The sequence below is a fragment of the Amblyomma americanum genome, chromosome 1, assembly GCF_052857255.1.
Source record: "Amblyomma americanum isolate KBUSLIRL-KWMA chromosome 1, ASM5285725v1, whole genome shotgun sequence".
Lineage (NCBI taxonomy): Eukaryota > Metazoa > Arthropoda > Arachnida > Ixodida > Ixodidae > Amblyomma > Amblyomma americanum.
The window spans coordinates 380,408,006-380,426,817 of NC_135497.1; positions in this window are offsets into that span (position 1 = coordinate 380,408,006).

The window sequence follows — 18,812 nt, forward strand, 5'->3', positions numbered from 1 at the left end:
GATGCGGTTAGCGTTATTTATAATGTAGTCAACATGAGGTTTCCAAGACAGGTTAGAAGAGACATGAACACCCAGATATTTATAAGACGACACAGTTTCAAGAGTGATGCCATTAATGCAGTAGGTGGAGCGTGTAGTAGAAAGACGAGAAATGGGCAAATGCTTGCATTTAGTAATTTTTAGCTTCATATTCCACAGGTTACACCAATCCAGTACCTTGTTATTATCTGACTGAAGAACAGTACTATCATTATCGTCATTAATTACGCGGTAAATAACACAGTCATCGGCAAAAAGACAAACGGAAGACGATATAGTAGTTGGTAAGTCGTTTATATAAATGAGAAAGAGGAGGGTCCAAAGAACGGACCCCTGAGGCACACCAGGGCCAACAGGCGAGGAATCTGAATTGACGTTATTTGCTGTTACGAACTGACTTCGGTTTGAAAGAAAACAATACAACCATGCAAGTAATGTGGAATCGATGTTAAGGCTGTTTAGTTTAAGAAAAAGAAGCTCATGTGAAACCTTGTCAAATGCTTTAGAAAAATCCATAAATATAGAATCAGCATAGGATCCGCGATCTAGAATGCAATGCAAGTCATTTGTGAAGCATATGAGTTGCGTTTCGCATGAAAATGATTTACGGAAGCCGTGTTGGGCATTACTGAAAAAGCAATTGGATTCTAAAAAGGTAGCAAGATGAGAGTAGATGACATGTTCCATGATTTTACATAGAATGCTGGTGAGCGACACAGGGCGAAAGTTATCAGGGCAATGTTTATCGCCAGACTTGTGCAGCGGAATCACCCTCCCAACCTTCTAGTCATTTGGAATACAGCCTGTTTCCATAGGCTGGTCAAACAGTTTGGTAAGGATCATTGAACTGTACATCTTTGTATTAACCAGAAATTTCGAATTAATGTTATCGACGCCACAGGAGGAAGAAATTTTAAGGTTTTCAATTATTCTTAGGATGCCAGTTGTGTCAAAAAGAATTGGATCCATGGGAAAAGCGTCCAAGACCGGACATTCCTGATTGGTAAGGCAAACATTGCCAGAAAAAGCAGCAACAAAAACACTATTAAGAACACTAGCGCATTCATTAGGTGAATATGCAAGGCCGTCAGAAGATGTAAGTAGTATTGACGAACTATCTTTCTGGTTCACAGTGTTCCAAAACTGTCTAGGGTTATTAATCAGCAGAGCAGGCAAAGTACTGTTAAAGAAGGAGTCCTTAGCATTTTTCAGAGCTAATTTGTACTCAGCGGCCGCAGAAAGGTAACTGTCCCATCGTTGTTGCGAATTCGATGATTTGGCCGAGCGAAAAAAACACTTTTTCTTATTGGATACCCTTTTTAAAATGTCATTAAACCATGGTGATTGTCTATTACACCGCAAAAGTCTTAGTGGCAAAAATGTATTAGTGAGACGTTCAACAGTGTCCCTAAACAATTCCCAGTTAGTGTGGACAGAACGCTGTGAAAATTATGGTAAATAACTGTTTAAGAAAAGAGCCAATTCACGATTAATGGCATCATAGTCCGCCCGTTTGTAATCTCTAATGGGCTTGAAGATGCTCCGGCGATTAGGAATTTTAATTTTTACATCGAAATGAAGGAAGGAGTGATCACTAAGACCAGGTAAGTAGGAGATTGAAGGGATAAGATCCGGCGCGTTGATTAACACAAGGTCTAATATATTAGAAGATGATGGCGTGACTCGACTTGGTTTAGTAACTAGCTGCGAAAGGTTGAAATCCAGACAGGTTCGCAAAAAGTTATTGCATTCGGTAGAAAAGGGGCGAGGATACGGCGATGTATTAGTCCACACGATGCTGGGATAATTGAAGTCACCAGCAAGAAGGATTGCCGCACCCGGATAACGTACTGAGATCATGTTAAGAGCATCATGCGAATCTTCAACGAAAGTTGCATACGAAGACGGGGAACGGTAGCATATGCCCAGTATCAGTTTCCTGAAATTAACACGGAGTTCAACCCAAACCAACTTCAAGGTGTTAGAAAGACTTATGGGCGAAGACACAATATTATCGGCGATGGCTATTAAAACACCTCCTCCACTTCTGTGACCTCTATCAGAACGATAAACATTGTAGCGCTTCTTGCAATCGAACAGTTCCTTGCTCTCTGTCTTTGCAGAGAGCCACGTTTCGGTCAGCAATACAACATCGGCATCACATGAGTCGATGACAGAGTTTAGATCTTCCCGCTTTGGTATTATGCTTCTGATGTTTGTGAAAAGAATTGAAAGCGCTGTCTTATCTCCAGTCGCCCGTCCACTGCCCCTCCCATATCTCTATGGCGAAGCGTGTGGCGAGCCAGAAGCAGGAGCAGTGCGATAAGGGGCCACTAAAGATCCCGATGGGCCAGCTAGCTCGAAAATGCTATCGCGAATAGGGTCAAAGCCGTAGCATTTGTTGTTACAATACAGTTTGTTATACCTCAACTTATACTTAAAGTCAGCATCCTTCGCGAACTGCACAAGCTTCTATCTAGTGACACGTGTCTGCAAAGAATAATCTTCACTTACAGTGACCTTTTTATTTATAAGTTTGGCAGACTGCACTAGGATTTGTTGTTTTGTTTTGAAAGACCGGAACTTCACAACGATCGGACGACACTTTTCATCCGAGAACGCACCAATCCTGTGTTCGTTCAAACATGTCATTCGTAAGAGCAGGATCAAAGCAGCCTGAAACAAGGTTCAATAATTTTTCTTCCGTTTCATCCCACGTTTCGGACAAACTGTCGGGTACGCCGAAGAACAGAAGATTGTCCCTGCGCTGCCGGTCTTCCAGCTCAGCCTGTCCAAGACGTAACTTGTTTTTCTCATTGACAAGCTGATCTATTCGCTCACGCAAAATCCGCAACTCCCCATGCGCCGCATATATGGCGGATGATTAAGATGCGACTGCCAACAGCCTCGCGTCAATATCGGCAATGTTTCTAATCATAGATTCCTGATTTAGTTTCATTCCACTTATAGAGGCTATTAAGTGTGATTGCTCTAACTCCATTTTAGCGGTCCTTGAATTAACGCCTTCTAACAGAGTCAACATGTCGTAAACTGTTTCTGCAGAGAAATATCAACAGCGCTGTCTTTGGACCGCGTGGCAGCGCCAGAGCCCGCCCCAGGGCCAGGGTTAAGCTCAACATCCCCCGACACCAGAAGTAGTTGACGAGAAACATCGAAGCACTGGGCGAGCAAAATCAGCAGCACTCCCGGGCGTGGGAACAGGAGCAGGCACATATTGCTCGATTTCTTAGCAAACATGGATTCCTTATTACCAACCTGCATGAAGAAACGCATTCCGTGAAGCAGCCGCATGACGACGCTGTCCCCACGCCCACTGAAAGGCGCAGGCCGCTGCAGCCCGTTTTTATCCAGATGGAAAGGTGATGTCGTGGACGATGCACAGGACTTGTACGATGGAGCCATAGTGTAGCAGGGTTGCCAGAGTTCTCCAATTTCCACGCTGCCAACTTGAACGTCGACAGTCACAGGCGTAGCCGGAATGGCATCAGCTGGTGCCATAGGTCCCGCGCTGAGCTGAAACATTGTCGTTATCTGCATGAAGAAACGCATTCCGTGAAGCAGCCGCATGACGACGCTGTCCCCACGCCCACTCAGCAATACAACATCGGCATCATATGAGTCGATGACAGAGTTTAGATCTTTCCGCTTTAGTATTATGCTTCTGATGTTTGTGAAAGGAATTGAAAGCGCTGTGAATAGAATTGAAAGCGCTGTTGCCTAGAGAATATGCCGTGTCTAGAGAGAAATTTTGTCACTCTGGGAGCAATGTGCGGCCTTGCGTTATCGTGGCGAAAGCTCCATTGTCCAGATGCCTATAAGACAGGGCGAAGGCTTCGCAGTGCATCACGCATGTATTGAAGCACGTGGATATAAAACTCCCGATTCACCGTCTGCCCTTATGGGACGAGCTCGTGGTGTATGACACCTTTGGCATCGAAACAAACTATCAGCGTCGTCATTCTTGTGGTCTTCTGTCACCGCACCTTTCTCGACGCCGGAGAGCTTGTGGGTCGCCATTCGGTGCTCTGCCGCTTTGTTTTAGGATCGTATTAAAAACACCATGTTTCGTCTTCAGCAATGATGCTGTCGACGAATGCAGCATCCTTCTCTGCCTCTGAGAGCAAATCAGCACTCACTTACGCCCGCGTGGCCTTCTGGTCCTGTGTTAGGGAGTGGGGCACAAGTTGGCTTTCAGCTTCCGTTTCCCCAGGTTCTCAATCAAAATTTGGCGCATGTTGTCTTACTAACGTCGAGAGCATCTGATCGCATGCAGACTGTAATGGTGCGGTCTTTCTGTACGAATTGCATGCGAGAACAATGTGAGGTCGCACTCATATTCTCTACCGTAAAAAATATCTTAAAGGATAAATACTTTAACAGCTGTCGCTGAATCTCGCATTAACCAATGTTAAGCGTGCTGTAAATTTTTTGTTTATACGGTGGAGGACTACGCGGCACCGGGATTTGAACCGTGGCCCTCTTGCACGTGAGCAGGATGCTCCATCTACGCCTTCGCCGCTCCATCACAGCGCACCGCAATATAGCACAATGCAAAGCAAAAAATAACTGTCGTGGTGGCGAGGTGGTGTTGTGGATGCACAGGCGGGATTATCGTTGCAGTAAGATTTCGGCAATTGCTCCGACTAGTAACTGATTTAAATAATTGTGTCTGTACTACTCTTCTATAAGGCTAGTGCCCTCTAAAAACTTCAAGAGTGATTGTGATATTGACCTCCACTCGCTTCCGGAACCCTCAGGGCATCCGATGCGAGAGACGTCAGATGGAACGTCCAATCTCCTAGGGTGCCTCGATGCACGCGCCCCCATCTGCGGCGGAGGGAGGCGCACGCATCGCTCTACAATCTCCTTATCGGTTGCCCAGTAATGTCTCATACTCGGGAAGGAAACGCAGGCGCGCTAACAGAAGATGGTTCACATCACCCGCGTCAGAGTTCACGCACAAAGATCCATACCGCCGTATAGACGGAGTTCGAGCAAAATATAGCCGTGTCGCGTGCCAAGCCTCGTGCAACGAAAGGGATTGGCACAGACGGCCGAAGTGTAAAAAAGTGATGCCTTGCAAAGTTCACGTTCTTTGGGGCAGTCACTGAAGCTGGAAAAAACCGGGCTTCTTGGGTAAGAAGATCTGCCGCAGTGAATTACCAGAGGCTCCAATGTGAGCTGGTATGCCCTGGAAGCAAAGTGTAAGCATTTGAACTATAGGGTATAGACCAGGGGCAAAATTTATCAACGGAAGTCCCTCTTTGCAGGCTCTCTTGTACAGACTTGGAGTCTGACAGAATGACGACTTTCTATGGTTTGCAGAGAGACAGCTAGACGTTCAAGCGATTTTGCAATAACCAATGATTCAACCGAAGTCGAGGATACAACTCTGAAGGCGCCCAACCCGAGATAAGTCAAGGTCAGGCAGTACAAATGCGGCTTTCGTCGGCTTCCGACTCATGGTCGTGGCTCAGAAGTTAAGTAAGCGGAGAGCTGTATCCTAAGGCGCATCTGTGAATTGTTACTGTATGGCAAAATAGTCTGGTGTTGATTACAAAAGCGATCAGCAATGAAGTCGAGAGTATGAAGAAGTGGTTGTATCGCGCACTCGTGGCGTACATTCTTTCATCTTCCAACCAACAATGCAGACAGGATGGCCATTCCGTGCTCCGCTTCGCGGTCAAGCGACGTGTATGATTACATTGTTGTTAGTGGCTAGTTAATATTAAAATAACAATGGAAAGAGAAGATTTTGTTAGCCGCGGCATCTCCCATCGGAACCTGACGCACTTGAGCTGCGACTTGTGCGAATAAAAGGAGAGGAAGAGGACAGAGAGAGGGAAAGAAAGGGGGCAGAGATAGTAAGAAAGGAGAGAGGTTGGGGGCAATATACACTGTGTACAAAAGATAATATGGAAATAAACGCGGGATGCTGTGCCGCGCATGATATGAGCACCTGGTTCAGGAGCGTGCAAATGTTTGTGGGGGGGGGGGGGGGGCTGAAGGGGATGGTCGCTGCCCACGCGAGATCTTCCACGCCGCCACAGATGGGTTGCCCTGCGTCAAGCCGAACGTCGCGAGACCATTGTCTGCGTGTCGCGGCATCGACTATGGCACACTCTCCCTTGGCCGTCATGCGCCCGCCGCTCAAAGTAAATTTTGATATGCCGCGCTCTTGCCGTGCCCTACCACCAAAGAGAAAAAGAAAGATATGGCAGAAACACACGCTCGCGGCTCACTGTCCAAAACAGTGGAGTGAGCGCACCCAGCTGTAAAGCGTCCGAAGAGATCACACGCAGAGCGTTTTGCCGCTGCGGGATTTGTCACTTGGCGCGGGACAGGACGTCAAGCCCGTCTGTACGAAGTACACAAAGAGGCTCACCAGGGTTCGCTCACGGGTGCGCGCACTTAGTGTTTCTGGAGCATATACAGGAAATACGCGCACTATCCTGCGGCCACAGGAGCGCCGATACACTGTCCGTGATGAGACCCTACGCTCTGTAGGCCGCAAGCATGTCGCGACTCGGTTGGGCGAATTCGGTACAGCGGAGGAGCAAGTGCTCCAGTGTCACAACTGCACCACAATCACCACACGCGTCGCTTGTAGCTAGTCCGTGCCGCACCTGTGGTGTACCATTAAAATCTGCAGTGCATAGATTAGCAAGCATATGTGCTGCACTAAGTAAACCTTTATTACCTTCTTGTCACGTAGAACCCAAGTCTAGGCTTGGGTTGACGTTGGGCAACGACAGTTCAGCCGCCGTGGACATCGATGTTTTCACACAGGTTACACAGTGCCGTCGTCACGCCATCGCAATCCTAGCACACAGAATCACAAAAACGTGACTAATGTGACCTTTACGAAATCGTGTCCTGGACAATTACGAAGCAATCTTGGCTACAAGGCCGTTGCACTGTTTTATAGAAGCGTTGCGTGTGTCTCTTATTATCTCCGCGTTCGTGTCTCTGCATTGTTTTTTAGGAAGCAACCACCTCTTGACGACATGCGCAAATACGCGCTCGCAGCTCCGAACGTGCCTCCTTGTGTAGTAGATTTCAAGAAAAAAACGAAGATGCAAAAATAAAAATATCACTGTGGTTTAGCTCTGGTTAACCCTAGTTGAACTGCGAAAGCTTCGGTTCGTCGGCACGCCGTCTACGCAGCGTCTCATTCCGATGGTCTCGAAAACCCAAACCGGTCTCTTCCGCAGTTGAAGAGTCACTCCGGGACGTGGCACGACTTCTAGCCGCATCTTCGTTACGACGCTTCTCGAGTCGTGCGGCGCGCTCTTCTGGCATCTCTTGAATGCGTTGTCTCTTCCTCGCTTCGTTCTTTCGTTGTTGCTTCTCTTTCGCGCTCCCCACAACGACAATACACTGAGGCGAAGCGCATATATATATATATATATATATATATATATATATATATATATATATATATACTCTCACGGTTCGCTTACACGCAGTAAACATAAATACCCACGAAAGGAGCAGATTGGACAGCCGCCGCGGCCGTAGCTCAGTTGGTAAGAGCACCAGACGCGATGTTCGGAGGTCGTGGGTTCGGATCCCACCGGCGGCATGGTTGTTTTTTCTGCTGCTTCATAAGTAATTTTCTTTAAACCGATTGATTGGCACTACAAATAAAAAAAAGATTAAAAACATTCCCCTATGCCCTTTGGTTTCCGTGACTGTTGGCTTCCTTAATATATATATATATATATATATATATATATATATATATATATATATATATATATATATATATATATATACCCCAAGTGGAGCGAGCGGCGGCGTAGGTAACGGCAGCTCAAGGTCGTCAATGGGCCACGGCATATGACATTAGGTATAAGGCGCGACGCGCCGCTGGGGCTCTGTGGATAGCGCGCTCAGGTACTGATCCGGAGTTCCCGGCTTCCAACCCGACCGCGACGGCTGCGTTTTTATGAAGGCAAAATGCTAAGGCTCCCGTGCGCTGTGCGATCTCAGTGCACGTTAAAGATCCCCAGGTGGTCGAAATTATTCCGGAGCCCTCCAGTACGGCACCTCTTTCTTCTTTTACTCCCTCCTTTATGCCTTTCCTTACAGCGCGGTTCAGGTGTCCGCCGATATACGCGACAGATACTGCTGCATTTTTTTTTCCGAAACTTCATGTTAGGCAGAATAGGTCACAGAGCACTCCGCATACTCTGCTCTGGTGACCGACCCAAACAAAGCACAGGAGAAGAATTAATAAAACATACGATAGTATGGACGCCGGGACACGCGGGAGTGGAAGACAACCAAGCGGTCGACAGGGTAGCTCGAGGGTACACTTTTTACCGAGCTCCCCCACAAGCGACCTCGAGAAAGCCGAACCTCTTCCTAGAGATTACTCGGCAATCTTAAACCACTACAAGGGCTGCAGGAAACGGTACCCCCCACCACATAAATCTCTCTCCAGGGAAGACGCCGTCGCCTGGAGGCTGCTACAGACGGGCTCATACCCGAATCTAAATACACTCAACAAAATACAACCCACACAATACACAGCCAAATAAATGCTCATGGTGCCATGAAACACCCACGCTCTATCACATAACGTGGGCCTGCCAGAAAATAGAGGTGGCACCAAAAATACCAAACCCGAGTTCGGAGCAATAGGAAGGAATGCTCTCCAGCGACCATCAGGACGTCCAACTTAGGCTGATCCGGCGAGCACAGCTGGCAGCGGCATCCAGCGGAGCCCTGGACTAGGGGCAGACGACCATTGCTAAGAAGACGGACGACACACCTTACTCCGCCAAATTGCTCACCTACTCTCTAGAGCTCAATAAACGTTTTCTTTCCTTCCTTTCCCAAAAACTTTATTGATGAGCCTTTGGATTAGTCACTGCCTTGGGTTCGTCTGGTTCTTGATCCCGGGTGGTGGCCAACAGTCTATGACGTGCGGCGACTTCTCCAGCCCACTCTACCAGCCGCCTTTGTGAGGCCGATTCGGAGCTGGAGACCGCGATCTGCCAACCTTCTTTGTCCGTGAGGTTCCAGCGAGATGGTGGTTGGAATTATCGGCAGAGATATAAAATGTGGTCAATATTGGCTGTCGGGGCCCCACAAAGAGAGCATTCGGGTCTGTATTGGCCTGGGTGGATAAGAGCTAACAAAGCCGGTGAAGGGAATGTGCAAGCCTGGAGCTCTCTCCAGGTAGTTTGTTGTTCTTTCGAGAGGGAGATGTATGGAGGGGGATAGACGAGTCTTTGCTCCCTGTAATGGAGGGTTATTTCATGCTAGGTGACGAGCCGGTCCCTAGCGCTACCCCGGTCTACGGTGTGCCCGGCTCGGTTGACGTACGCTCGAGCAAGAGTGTGGGTCACTTCGTTTCCGGGGTTGCCTGCGTGGGTTGGCACCAAAACAATTTGAACTGGCCGGGGTTCTGTGGAGCAAGAATTTAGAATTTTTCGGGTGGTAGAATGAATCTGTCCCCGTGCAAAATTCGTGATTGCTGTTCTTTCACTCCCTCCTTTATTCCTTCCCTTACGGCGCGGTTCAGGTGTCCAACGATATATGAGACAGATACTGCGCCATTTCCTTTCCCCAAAACCCAATTATTATTATTATTATTTAGAGTCACTCAGAATGAATGTGGCAGCGGAGGAGAAAATGGCGAACGCTATGGCTGCTTCTTCGGCTTCAAGTGAGGTTGTTGCCTTAATCGAGCACGAGGCTATGTGTTTGAGGTCATGCGATGCTACAGTGATGGCGTAGGCCGAATTGTGGGTGTACTCTGCCGCGTCCACGTAGACCACGTCTTTGTCGTTTGCATGAGCTTTGTGTAAAGAATTGGCACGAGCTTCGCGTCTGGCGTGGTTGTGAACTGGGTGTACGGGTTTTGGGCAGAGGGTGAACTATGAGTCTGTCCCTGATGAGTGTTTGGATGGCGTGGGTGTTGTTAGGGGTGGACCTGTTGGCTGGATCTTTAGAGAGGCGAGAATGTGTCTACATGTATTTGTGGAGGACAGTATGCCAATCTGAGCCATACGATGAGCTTCAGTTATTTCTTGTAGTGTATTGTGTACTCCCATGCATAGGAGATGGGTGGTGGGAGCTCGTTGTGGGAGATTTAAGGCTGACTTGTATGCCTGTCTTATTAGTGAATCTACCTTCTCCTCTTCCGCCTTTGTGAGGTATAGGTAGGGAAGGGAGTAAACCATCCAACTAATCACGAATACTTGCACCAGCCGCCTCAGGTCACGTTCACGCATGCCTCGGTGCTTGTTGGCTATTCTTCTAATCAATCGGTGGTTTGATATGTCGTAATTGTTAGTTTGGAGACGGTCTCCGTGTTGCGTCCATTTTTTTGTAAGAACATGCCTAGGATGCGTGTCTTTTCAACCTCTGGCACTGGTAGACCATTGACCTCGACATGTATGGATGGGTTTTCCTTCCTGATGCGGTTCGCAGTCGGGTGGAGTAGCAAGAGTTCAGACTTTGCAGAGGAGCATGCGAGGCCTATAGAAGCTGCGCACTCCACTATCGCGTCCGCACCTGCTAGAAGGGTTTCTTCCATGGTCCCAACTTTGCCCATGGTGGTCCATAAGGCAATATTGCCGGCATAGAAAGAGTGAGAGAGGTTTTGGATGCGCTGTAGCTTGCAAGCCTTGGGAATGAGAGTGGTATTGAAAAGTAGGGGAGAAGACTGACCCCTGGGGAGTCCCCCTGCTGCCCAGAGGAAAGGAGGGGGACTCTATAGGCCTTAGTTAGATTTCCGCTGTGCGGTCTCGTAGGAAAGCTGCTATGTAGGTATGTGTTCGAGTCCCGACTGCTAGATTGGATAAGGCGTTCAGTATGGCTGCGTGTTGGACATTGTAAAACGCCTTAGTGAGGTGTAAGGCTAGCAGTGCTCGTGTGCGTTTGCAATGTCCGGGATGTAGGATTTGTTCTGAGATTTGAGGCATTCCGTCTTGTGTTGATAGATGGCTTCGGAATCATAGCATTGTGTGGGGAAAGAATTCTTTTGTTTTTATGTAATTTTGCAGTCTGTTTAGGTTACGTGCTCAAATAGCTTTTCCAAGCATGAGGTGAGGGTGATTGGCCTGAGGTTTAACAGGTCCAGCGGTTTTCTGGGCTTGGGGATAAAAGTGACCCTCGCGTGGGTCCATTCGAAGGGAAGTGTACCTTCCTTCCAGTGCTTGTTGAAAAGTTCTGTTAGGGCTTGGATGGAATTCTCGTCCAAATTTCTTATTATTTTGTTTGTGATCCTGTCTGCTCCTGGCGCAGACGTGGTGCGAAGTTTGAACGTTGCTGCTCTTACCTGCCACATTATGTCCGCGTCGAGCTCGGGGTTTTCTACGCCCAAGTAGGAAGGGAGGGGTAATTTGGGAGTTGTTGCGAGGTACCTGTCTTTGAGATTCTGGATCAGGACATCATCATTCATACCTATTCTGTGAATGAGGCTCGTTACATTACGCTGTTGCGTAGTTGCGTACTTTTCGTGTTGTGGGGTTCTAAGAGGCAGCACAGAAATTTCCATGTGTTTCTTGAGCCCAGGTTGCCCTCAATGCGGTTACAGAGCTGACCCCATTGCTGACGGGTTAGTTGTGCCGCGTGTGCCTCTATTTCCTTGATCAAGGCTGATATTCTTAAATTGAGTGATCTCTTGTGTTTGTTATGAAGCCATCCTTTCTGCAGGCTGGAGTCAGCCTCCCACATGTGAAGGAGTCTACTGTCGACAGCTTCCGGTTCGCGATTGCTCGGGATCTCAGATGTCGCTGTAGCGATGTCATTTGTGAGCTCTATCACACACCTGGCAAGGTGTTTGATTTGGGAGGGGGCGTCGTTCCGGAGGTTCCGAATCTTGTCCCAGTCTGTGATCTGCAGCTTCTTTTTCATGCAGGGGGCGATTGAGATTAGCAAGAGTGAGGTTTCAACAATGTAGTGGTCGCTGCGTGGAGAGGTCTACGTGTGCGACCACTGACATTTTGTGATATTCTTTTTGAGTGTGAGAGCGGGAGTGGTGTTGTGTTGCACGCTGTTACCGATGCGCGTGTGTTGTTGCGGATTATTTACGAGGGTGAGTTCCTCGTTCTGCATTAGTGTCCAGAGATGTGCTCCTTTCCTGCCGTTGACTTTGTACCCCCGGCTGATGCGTCTGGCATTAAAGTCACCAAGGATTATAAGCGGGTGTTTAGCGCTGATATAGAGCGCTTTGCGTATGGCTGCAAGGAGGGGGGCTGCTTTGCCTTTCGGGCTGCTGTATGTGTTGAGGACATATAAGCAAGTGCTATTTCTAGTTTTGGGCAGGAGCTCTATTAGGTGACAATCTATGTCTTCAACCTCTATGGGGTGATCTGTAGCGGTGTATGCTCTGTGAACTAGGGTTGCTACCCTTGAGTGGGTTTGTTCAATGGTGTGTGGAGAGTGTAGTTGGCTAGTCTGACAGGAGCTTAAGTTTCCTGTAGTGCGATGACTGTGGGGACTTCTGCGTCGGAAGGAGATTGAATGTGGAGTTGTAGATTGCTTCGCTTGGAGCGATATCCTATGGAGTTCTACTGCCACACTCTAAGTTCGTTGTGGTTTGCTGCCATCATGCACTGTTCTGAAAGCGAAAGGGTCGAGTTTGATTTATGTGGGGGGAAAACACTTGGTCTATTTTGCTCTGCACCTAAGCAGCGATGGCGTCGTGGGCGCTAGATCTCTGCTCGAGCGTGGTCATTCTGTTGTTGAGATTGCTCGTCCATGTGCTCATGTCTTTTGTCATGGCTTCGAATTTCTATATCCATTTTCTGTTCAAGAATAGTGATCACGAAATGAGAGTTCCTAACGTTGATATCCTCAGTGGTAGTGTTTTCTTTTGCTTTGAGCTTGGCAGGTGTGCTTTGGGTGGGTGAGTTCGGCGGGCTAGCAACCGGGGGGAGAGATGGGATATCTTGAGGGATTTCCATTTTCTCTGTTGGCGGGATTCTTTGTAGTAGCAATTGAAGTTGCTTGCTAAGACTATCGATTTGTTGACTATGATATTGGATTTGATTCTTTTGCTGTTGGAGTTGTGCTTAAAGCTGATTATTCTCAAGGACAATTGAAGGAGATCGCGGACCCCAGCTCACCTGTTTGTCAGATGCTTACTCTCAAGTCTTTTCTCGTTTCTCAGACGCGGGCTGTCTGGTCAGGGGTGAGAAGGACTCGGACCGGGACCGGGATCGGCCGGAGGTCTTTAACGCAGTCCAGCAGGCGTTGGAGGAATTCTTAGGGCTGGGCTGGAAGCTGCTGGGATGTAAAGAAGTCGCCTGGAAGACACAAAGCACTTCCATACACGAGCTCTGCAGCTGAGCACTGTAAGTCTTCTTGGATGACGGCCATTAGACCAAGCAGCACAAGGGGCAAGGAGTCGATCAGGAGGCGCAATTGAGGCGGGCAGCGAGGGCGGCCTTCAATTGGCGGTGAAGGCGTTCCACCATGCCGTTAGAACACGGGTGATATGCAGTAGTACGGCAATGCCTGGCGCCGAGAATATTATTAAGGGAAGCAAACAGGGAGGACTCAAACTGGCATCCACGGTCGGTTGTCACAGTGCCAGGACAACCAAATCGAGATACCCACGCAGAAATGAAGGCGCATGAAATAGTCTCTGCGGTGATGTCAGGAATGGGGACTGCCTCCGGCCAGCGAGTGAAGCGGTCGACTATGGTCAAGATATAGCGGTGGGCTCGAGAGATGGGTAGAGGGCCCACGATGTCGAGATGAACATGGTCGAAACGACGGCCAGGGGGTAGAAAGGCTTGGGAAGGTGTCTTGGTATGTCGACAGATCTTGGTCGACTGACAGGGTAGGTACCGGCGCGTCCAAGCACGCACATCAGCGTTGATTCCGGGCCAAACATAGCGCTGGGTGAGAAGGCGCTGAGTAGCCCGAATGCCTGGATGGCATATGTCATGGAGAGAATGGAAGATAGGGCGACGTAGTGAAGCCGGAACAAAAGGGCGAGGAAAGTCCGTTGAAACATCGCACCACAAGGGCTCAGGCGAGCAAGGATGGGGCACAAGCCGTAATCGGAGAGAACGAGGGTTCGCTCGAAAAGCGGCGAGCTCATCGTCATTCTGCTGGGCAGAAGAGAATGCGGCCCAGTCGACGGTGGAAGTTGGAGCGTCTACCGCGAGTATACGAGAGAGGGCGTCAGCGGCGGTGCTGGCTGCACCTTTCACATGCCGGATGTCGGTAGTAAACTCCGAGATATAAGCCAGCTGACGGAGTTCACGTGACACGTACTTCGATGAATTGGTGCGGAACACATATGCCAGCGGTTTATGATCGGTTAGAACGTGAAACTTGCATCCTTCTACAAAATGCCGAAAGTGCTGGATAGCGGAGTAGATGGCTAGGAGCTCTCGACCGAAGACGCTGTAGCGGGTCTCAGCAGGAAGTAGCTTCCGAGAGTAAAAAGACAATGGTCTCCACTCGGAGTTAATGCACTGCTGTAGGACGGCTCCGATGGCCACGCTGGAGGCATCCACCATCAATCTCGTAGGGGCGTCGTTGCGCGGATGGACTAGAAGCACGGCGTTAGCGACTTCTTGCTTCGCGGCAGTAAAGGCGGCCTGGGCTTCTGATGACCAAGAGATTGCGGAGGACGGGCCAGCGGTTGACCGGAGGAGATCGGTGAGCGGGCGAAGTAGCTCTGCACAGTGCGGGATAAAGCGGCGGGGGAATTCACCAGCCCCAGGAATTGTCGCAGGAGGCGCAGGGTTGTGGGCAGGGGAAAATTCTCGATGGTCTGGACGTGGGAAGCGAGAAGGTGGATACTCACTGAGGATATGTGATGACCCAAAAACTCGATCTCAGAAGCACCGAAAACACACTTGGAGGCATTCACAACCAGGCCGTAGTGTTGTAGACGCTTGAACAAAGCACGTAGGTCTTGCTCATGATCATGAGGTGTAGGGCTGGCGATGAGGCCATCGTCAAGGTACGCGAATACACTCGGTAGGCCCCGCGTGACCTCAGCCATGAGCCGCTGGAAGGTTTGAGCCGAATTGCGTAGTCCAAAAGGCATCCGGACGTACTCAAACAAACCAAAGGGCGTCGTGATGGCAGTCTTAGGTATGTCGGCGGGTTCAATGGGAATTTGGTGATACGCCTTAACCAGGTCAACTTTGCTAAAAATGGCGCAGCCGGCGAGGCGCGATGTGAAGTCCTGGATGTGGGGCAGCGGATAGCTGTCGTGGACAGTGTTGGCATTCAACGGCCGATAGTCGCCGCAGGGACGCCAGTCACCGGGATCAAGCTTGGGCACTAGATGCAGCGGAGACGCCCACGCGCTGGACGACGGGCGTATAATGCCGAGCTCCAGCATGTGGTCAAACTCACGTTTGGCGATAGCTAGACGGTCTCCAAACAAGCGGCGCGGTCAAGCAACTGCGGGTGGACCCCGGGTAACGATGTGGTGTGTCAGTATGTTTAGGCGCCTGAGTGAGGTTGCATGGCTTAGTGAGCTCCGGGAAATCCGCCAACACTTTTTCGAACTGAAAGGAAGGTATCAGCGTGCGAATGCCCACGCGAGCAAGGTCGGACGAGACTCCCGAGATGGAGAGATGAGTCAGACCGTCGGTAAGGCGACGATGCCGCACGCTGACGTCTAAGTCGAAGTAGGAGAGGAAGTCTGAGCCGATGATCGGGCGAACCACGTCTGCGATGACGAAGACTATCGAAAAGTGCGGCGTAGGCCGAAGTCGAGGGTGAGAGATCGTAGCCCATACGTGGGTATAGACGAGGCGTTGGAAGCACGGAGCGACAGTCCTGATGGCTTGGAACGATCTGCCTTAGTCGGTGGAACCACGCTGATTTCCGCGCCAGTGTCGATAAGAAACCGGGTGCCGGAGAACTTGACAGTGACCATGAACAGGCGGCTCGAATGACTGGGGGAACCACACGCCGCCGTTAGTGATCCCGGCGGGCGTTTCCCGGCCACGAACAGGGCGGTGTACACTTCGTGGCCCGGTGGCGAAAACGCCTGTGGTACCAGCAGAGAGATGTAGGGCTGGGACTCCGAGCTTGACGTGAGCGTGAAAGAGCGCGATGATCAAGACGAGACGGACGGGTCTCCAGAGGTCGGCTCTGGAGTGCGGCGACTGAGGCGGCAAGCTCCTCGAGACGGGCCTCAAGGCGCGAAATCGCTGGGTCTCTTGGCGGCAAAACAGCAGTGACGGACGGGGAGGTGGCCTCATGAACGTTATCTGCGAGCTCAGCCAGGCTGTCGAGGGTGACGTCACCGGCCGCCGCAAGGACGAGGCGGATGGGCTGGGGAAGGCGTTGGAGGAAAAGCTGTCGAAGCAACGCTGAGTGGTTGGGGATGTCGCGCTCCGCGAGAAGCTGTTGCATGCGGCGCAGAAGCTGGGAGGGGCGCTGGTCGCCAAGGCCTTCCCCGGTAAAGAGCTGCTTGAAGCGGGTGCGGTCCGACGGCATAAATCTGTCCAGCACCTTGGTTTTCAGGTGCTGATTTGGTGTAGCACCCATGGGGGCGGAGAGAACGTCGGAGAGCTCACCGGCAAAGTGAGGAGACAGGCTTGAGGCAACATGGTAGTAGCGCGTCGTCTCCGAAGTGATGCGGGCTAGGAAAAATTGCGCCTCAACCTGGTGGAACCAAACTTGCGGGTTCTGGGGGCCAGAAAGGTGGAAGGCGAACCTGCAGCGACAAGACGGGAATCCTGCTGCGTGGATTTTGCGGGATCGGTCATTGCTCGTCCTTGGTCACCAATGTAGGCTTAACGCCTCAGGAGCGAAGGAAACGAGACCACTGCTACGAGCCGACACCAGAACAGAAGTTGTTGTTGTTGTTGTTGTTGTTGACCTCACACAATTGCACATACCCACAAGGGGGATTGGCCATAACCAGGCGGTGACTATTTAAATGACCAGTTGCATGTGGCAAGCATGGGATGACCTACAAAAATTTGGATCGCACAGTTTCCGTAGCCGAGGTGGTTGCAGGAGGTTAGGGGGGTCATAACAGAACTGCCAGCCGTGGCTGCACGAGCCACGACCAGGTGCCGACTTTATTCTCTTCGCAGTGTGGCGCGCGCTAGCCGGTTGTCGGCGCCGCCCAAGAGAGGGTGCTACAACCTTTTGACAAAGCTCCAGCAGTTCTGCCCTCACCATGTCCTGTGACCACAGAACACTTTTCATTGTGAGCCAAAGCTGAATATCACATTTGCGCGTGGACTTGGTATGTGTTTTTCTAGAGCCACGCTATGGTATGGAGCGTTGTCCATGACGACAATGCTATTGGCCGGAATGTTTGACAAAAGCTTGTCGCTGAACCACTTCTCAAAGTAGTTGCCATCCATCTAAGAGTGGCAGTCAGCGTGGTTTCTCTTTTTTGCTCTGAAGAAGTCGGCAGCGTCTAGCACGAATCCTGTTGCACTGCTCCCAGCATGTACAAGGATCAAACGGGCCTCTTTTGCCTGAAAGCGCAGCCAGTCCTGTTCTTAAACCTTTCAGGAAGGGATCCTGAGATGACTTCACAGTCTAGTCCTGCCAGTCTTACTGCCAGATGTATACTTTTCTGTGCCCTGCGTTGACCCATGTTGCATCTAGGTGGATGATGCACCTGTAAATGCGAAGCAACGGAGCGCACGAGTTAATGCTTTTAAGTAAACAAACATACTGCAGCATGTAAGCAAGCAACGCACTGAAATAAACACACTGCTGACCACTGTCCTACAAACAGCCGCTCAAAGACAATCGAGAAAAAGAATTATCTTGGCTTTATTGCTCCATTTTTCGGGCTTATATTTCGCGCCCAGGTGGCATATGGTAGCCAGTTTATTATCACTGTATGTTTGCATGGGGTACTTGAATAATCAGCAATATTTGAAATCTCTTCACTTGCGACGACTGCGAACAAAAATTGCCAACGTTCGCAGCAGTAGCGCCTGTAACTCGCAACTCCGGAGAAACGGGCAGCTTACAGTGGGTGTTCATTCGTTCGTACGTTGACCACGAGATGGCACTACCCATTGCACCCATGCTACGATATTTTGACAGTTTTATTGTTTTTGCTTGCCGCACCAATTGGGATTTATCGACAAAATCTGACCCAAGCAGACACGCACCCAACACAAACGCAGCGCAAAACTGGCCGTGAAACGTCACCTCGACGAAAGGGATGGCCAGAGCAACGTGCTCAAGACGATTTCTTTTAAATGTGTTATTCTGAAGCAATACTCACTATTACGAGTACGAAGTTGCAACGCTAACATGACGCTCTATATGAAGCCAGTCGAAACGTGCTGCGCAAGAAAATAAGCTAGGAATGACTCGTACCTTCCCTGTCTTCAGAATTTCTTGATCGCCCGCAGGTATCTGCGACGTCAGGCAATGATGTCAGTTCGCTCGATCAGCGCAAGGTTCCGTTTTTTTTTTTTCAAGTGTGAATCCGACGTCCTTCATCTACCTCCACAAAGTCGTTTTCTTGAAGTTCGGCAGGTCGTCGTCCTCATTTAAAGCTTTTAGCACACTGTCCAGTTTTGCGACTTCCCTCTTCGCGTACATACTATGTAAATTCAGATAGATGGCATGGACTGTGAAGCTATCAATCGACTTTTCGCGAGCTTGAAATCTTCACGTCTCGAGGTCTTTTCTTCGGAGACGCCAAAGGCCGACACAGACGCTCCGCCTTGATTTTGGCAACGGTACGGGGAGACACTCCGGTATCCACGCTCGCAGCACTCTGTGCTTCCCGAACAGACTTCTCCGGAAAACGGGTCTTGCTACGG